We start from the raw sequence: 6,000 nt of genomic DNA on the forward strand, positions 1-6,000 counted from the left end.
CCTGGTGGTAGTGTGACCCTTCTTCTGTGCCATGAACCTAAAGAAACACATTTGACAAGGCTTTCGTAGGCGTTGTGGGCATTTCCAAGGGTGGTTTCATGACCCTGGTGGTAGTGCGACCCTTCTTCTGTGCCATGAACCTAAAGAAACACATTTGACAAGGCTTTCGTAGGCGTTGTGGGCATTTCCAGGGGTAGTTTCATGACCCTGGTGGTAGTGTGACCCTTCTTCTGTGCCATGAACCTAAAGAAACACATTTGACAAGGCTTTCGTAGGCGTTGTGGGCATTTCCAAGGGTGGTTTCATGACCGTGGTGGTAGTGTGACCCTTCTTCTGTGCCATGAACCTAAAGAAACACATTTGACAAGGCTTTCGTAGGCGTTGTGGGCATTTCCAAGGGTGGTTTCATGACCCTGGTGGTAGTGTGACCCTTCTGTGCCATGAACCTAAAGAAACACATTTAACAAGGCTTTTGTTGGCGTTGTGGGCATTTCCAGGGGTGGTTTGATGACCCTGGTGGTAGTGCGACCCTTCTTCTGTGCCATGAACCTAAAGAAACACATTTGACAAGGCTTTCGTAGGCGTTGTGGGCATTTCCAGGGGTAGCTTGATGACCCTGGTGGTAGTGCGACCCTTCTTCTGTGCCATGAACCTAAAGAAACACATTTGACAAGGCTTTCGTAGGCGTTGTGGTCATTTCCAGGAGTAGTTTGATGACCCTGGTGGTAGTGTGACCCTTCTTCTGTGCCATGAACCTAAAAAAACACATTTGACAAGGCTTTCGTAGGCGTTGTGGTAATGTGACCCTTCTTCTGTGCCATGAACCTAAAGACACACATTTGACAAGGCTTTCGTAGGCGTTGAGGGCATTTCCAGGGGTAGTTTCATGACCCTGGTGGCAGTGTGATCCTTCTGGTTGACTTTACTGTTGACTGACTAACTGACTGACTGCTTTTCTTCCTGCTTGATTAACTGACTAACTGACTGAACTGACGTAAATATTCCCATCGTCATCCTCCTCCCACGACGCCATCTCTGAGGGCGGAATTATCTGGACACGGGTGAAGGCTAATTGAATCTCCGTACACATTCTTATACGTATTTTGACGCATATTTTGACGCGTTCTTAAAGCTGGTGTCCCCTTATTAGTAGAGGAAGCGAGGAGAGAGAGAGAGAGAGAGAGAGAGTGTGTGTGTGTGTGTGTGTGTGTGTGTGTTATATTATTTTACATTTTTCTTTTATATATATTGTTTCTTTTTGTTTCTTTAAGGAGATAAGATAAATAATGGAAATAGGAAAGATGAAAAACGAAACAGCGATAAAGAAAGCGATAGAAAACAGGAAATGAGGAAGAATGAAAGGAGAAAGAAAGGAACAATTAAAAAACAAACAAAAATTAAGAAAATGAAGTATAATGGAAATATAAAAAAAACGAAAGATTAAAGACGAAAACAGCGATAAAGAAAGCGATAGAAAACAGGAAATGTGTAAAGAATGAAAGAAGAAAGAAAGGATGCAAAAATAACCCAAAAAATTAAGGGAAAAGAAAATAGGAAATGAAGAAACAATGAAAGAAGAAAGAAAAGATCAAGTAAAAACAAAAAAATAAGGAAAAAGAAAATAGGAAATGAAAAAAACAATGAAAGAAGAAAAATAAACAAGTAAAAAACAAACAAAAATTAAGGGAAAAGAAAATAGGAAATGAAAAAAACAATGAAAGAAGAAAGAAATGAACAAGTAAAAACAAAACAAAAATTAAGGAAAAAGAAAATAGGAAATGAAGAAAAAATGAAAGAAGAAAGAAATGAACAAGTAAAAACAAAACAAAAATTAAGGAAAAAGAAAATAGGAAATGAAAAAGAATGAAAAAAAAGAAAGAAAAGATCAAGTAAAACCCCCCCAAATTAAAGGAACAGAAAATCAATTGATGTGACCCACCCTTGCCGCCTACCTACCTCTAATCTACCTCTACCTCTACCTCTAACCTTCCTCTACCTCTACCTCTAACCTTCCTCTACCTCTAACCTACATCCACCTCTACCTCTACCTCTATCTACTTACCGTCTACCTCTTGCCTCCTCCTCCTCCTCCTCCTCCTCCTCTACCTGCTAAAGGCGCCGGAGAACATGAGGAGTATTTGCCTCATTAAAAAGACTTTGTGGCGGTTTCTTTCCTTCACCTGTTAATTGGTTTATATACCTGAACTTTTTTTGGGGGGGGGTGTTTTCACTGTGGCTTTTATTCTGTTGCACGGCTGACTGACTGACTGACTGACTGACTGACTGACTGATTTTAGCTGACTGACTGACTGACTGAATGACTGACTGACTGATTGACTGACTGATTTTAGCTGACTGACTGACTGACTGACTGACTGAATGATTTTAGCTGACTGACTGACTGACTGATTGGTTGACTGACTGACTGACTTAAGCTGACCGACTGACTGAATGACTCTTTAGCTGACTGACTGATTGAATGACTCTTTAGCTGACTGACTGACTGACTGATGATGATGATGTTTTTGTTGTCATTTTCATCGTTTCACACACACACACACACACACACATATCAGTCGCTTCTTATTGCCATTTTGTGTGTGTGTGTGTGTGTGTGTGTGTGTGTGTGTGTGTGTGTGTGTGTGTGTGTGTGTGAGACTTCTTTTCTTTGATATTCTCTTTAATCTTTCTTACTTTTATATTCTTTGTCAACTTCCAATATGTGTGTGTGTGTGTGTGTGTGTGTGTGTGTGTGTGTGTGTGTGTGTGTTCATGGTTCATAAATTTACCAAACTGTCATGCAGTATGGAAGGCGGGTCACACACACACACACACACACACACATTTTTCATTTCATTTTTTATTTTTTTTATTTTAACCTCTTTCCTCCTCCTTTCTACCTCTTCCTCCTCCTCCTCCTCCTATTCTTCTTCCATTCCCATTTCTTCCTTTTTCTTCTCTTCCTTTCTTTATTTCATGTTTTCTTTTTCACTTTATTTTCTTCTTTCTATTCTTCTTTTTCCGATTATTTTTTTCATTCTCAACTACATCTTTTTCTCCTCCTCCTCCTCCTCCTCCTCCTCCTCCTCCTCTTCCTCCTCCTCCTTGTAACCCATGGGATATCGTTTTATGCTAATGTATTCACCAGCGGTCCTCCTCCTCCTCCTCCTCCTCCTCCTCCTCCTCCATTATTTTCTCCTTCGTTCCCTTTTCTCTCCTCTTCTCTATTCCTTCATTTCTTTCCTTCCCATTTTCATTCCTGCTCCCTCCGTCTCTCTCTCTCTCTCTCTCTCTCTCTCTCTCTCTCTCTCTCTCTCTCTCTCTCTCTCTCTCTCTCTCTCTCTCTCTCTCTCTTTTTTATTTCCTCCATTCTCCTTTTCTCTATTCCCCTTCTTCTTCATTCTGCTATTTTTTTCTTCCTTTTTGTTTCTTCATTCTTGTCTATTCTTATCTATCTTTTCCAAGTCTTCCTTATGTTAAGTTTTGATTTTTATTATTTTTTCTCCTTTTTTTTCCTTCTCTCAATCTGTAACTTTTATTTTTGTTTTCTTTTTGATTTTACTTTTTTTTCTCTCATTCTTTTTATTATTTTTTTCCTTTTTCATTTTTTTTCATTTTATTTCCTTCGTTTTCCTTCCTTTTTTTCTTGCTTTCTCTTTCCTCCTCCTTCTCTCCCTCCTCCTCCTCCTCCTCCTCCTCTTCCTCCACCTCAGCCACGCCCTTTGATGACAAAACACACACACACACACACACACACACACACACACACGCCATATTGGATTTCCTCGATATGTGTTTGTGTTTGATCTGCTCGTTTGTCTGTTTGTCTGTCGGTTTCTCTATCTATCTATCTATCTATCTATCTATATATGTGTAACTATGTATGTGTCTTTCTATGTATGTATGTATGTATGTTCGTCTATCTATCTTTACTTATCTTTGTTTATCTGTTTGTCTATCTATTATTGTATCTATTATTCTTTATTTCTTTCTATCTCCTTCTTTTGCATGTTACTGAAGTGCCTGGCCGTCTTCATGTTGCCTGCCTTTCCGTGTTTCCATGTTTCCTCCTCCTTCTCCTCCTCCTCCTCTTCCTCTTCCTCATCCATCTTCTCCTCTGTTTTAATTTTCCCCGATGTCTTCCTCCTCTTCCTTCTCGTCTTTATTTACCTCATATGTCTTCCTTCCTCCTCCTCCTCCTCCTCCTCCTCCTCCGTGTTTGTTCTTGCTCTCATCGAATTTCTTTTTGTTTTTCTTCCTTTTTAAAACTTTTCGCGGCTAATGGTCTGCTCTTGACTCTCTCTCTCTCTCTCTCTCTCTCTCTCTCTCTCTCTCTCTCTCTCTCTCTCTCTCTCTCTCTCTCTCTCTCTCTCTCTCTCTCTCTCTCTCTCTCTCTCTCTCTCTCTCTCTCTCTCTCTCTCTCTCTCTCTCTCTCTCTCTCTCTCTCTCTCTCTCTCTCTCTCTCTCTCTCTCTCTCTCTCTCTCTCTCTCTCTCTCTCTCTCTCTCTCTCTCTCTCTCTCTCTCTCTCTCCAATTTCGCTTCTCTTCCTCTTCACTAATTGTTTTTCTTCTTCTCATTCTCATGGTGTAATTATTTCCTCCTCCTCCTCCTCCTCCTCCTCCTCCTCCTCCTCTTCCTCCTCCTCCTCCTCCTCCTCTTTGAATTAGGTGAATAAATGAATATTTGTGAAATCCAAATTGTTTTATTTATTTTAATTTATGTGTGTGTGTGTGTGTGTGTGTGTGTGTGAGAGAGAGAGAGAGAGAGAGAGAGAGAGAGAGAGAGAGAGAGAGAGAGAGAGAGAGAGAGAGAGAGAGAGAGAGAGAGAGAGAGAGAGAGAGAGAGAGAGAGAGAGAGAGAGAGAGGGAGAGTAAGATAAGAACAGAGGTAGGAGAGGGAGGGAGAAAGGGAGAGAGATAACAGGACGCGGAAGTGAAGGAGGAAGAGGAAAGAAAGGAGAGAATAGGGAGATAAGAAGAAGGGAGAGGCGGAGGGAGAGATAATGAGCGAAGGAAGTAGAAGAAGAGGAGGAGGAGGAGGAGGAAGAGGTAGAGAAATGAAGGAGGTAAGGAAGAATAGGGAAGGAAATGCACCAACAAAGAGAGGAGGTATGGAGAGAAGAAGGAAACGAAGGAAGGAAGAGGGAAAGAAAGATGGAGGAAAGGAAGGAAAGTCGAAGGAAACAAAGAAGGAAGGAAGGAAGGAAACAAAAAAGGAAGGAAGAAAGGAAGGAAAAAAGGAAGAATGAAGAGAAAGAAGGAAGGAAGAATAGATAGATGGATGGAAGGATGGAAGGAAAAAATAAATAAATAAACAGTTGGCTGGCTTTGTGGCTGTCTGGTTGGCTGGTTGACTGGTTGACTGTCTGGATGGCTAACTGGCTGACTGGTTGGCCGTCTGTGTGGCTGGCTGGTTGGCTGGCTGGTTGGCTGTGTGGTTGGCTGTGTGGCTGGCTGGTTGGCTGTGTGGCTGGCTGGTTGACTGTGTGGCTGGCTGGTTGACTGTGTGACTGCTTGGCTCTCTGGCTGGCTGGTTGGCTGTGTGGCTGTGTGGTTGGCTGTGTGGCTGGCTGGCTGTGTGGCTGGCTGGCTGGCTGTGTGGCTGGCTGGCTGGCTGTGTGGCTGGCTGGCTGGCTGTGTGGCTGGCTGGCTGGCTGTGTGGCTGGCTGGCTGGTTGGCTGTGTGGCTGGCTGGCTGGCTGTGTGGCTGGCTGGCTGGCTGTGTGGCTGGCTGGTTGGCTGTGTGGCTGGCTGGCTGGCTGTGTGGCTGGCTGGCTGGCTGTGTGGCTGGCTGGCTGGCTGTGTGGCTGGCTGGCTGGTTGGCTGTGTGGCTGGCTGGCTGGCTGTGTGGCTGGCTGGCTGGCTGTGTGGCTGGCTGGCTGGTTGGCTGTGTGGCTGGCTGGCTGGCTGTGTGGCTGGCTGGCTGGCTGTGTGGCTGGCTGGTTGGCTGTGTGGCTGGCTGGCTGGCTGTGTGGCTGGCTGGCTGGCTGTGTGGCTGGCT

The sequence above is a fragment of the Eriocheir sinensis genome, chromosome 45, assembly GCF_024679095.1.
Source record: "Eriocheir sinensis breed Jianghai 21 chromosome 45, ASM2467909v1, whole genome shotgun sequence".
Classification (NCBI taxonomy): Eukaryota; Metazoa; Arthropoda; class Malacostraca; order Decapoda; family Varunidae; genus Eriocheir; species Eriocheir sinensis.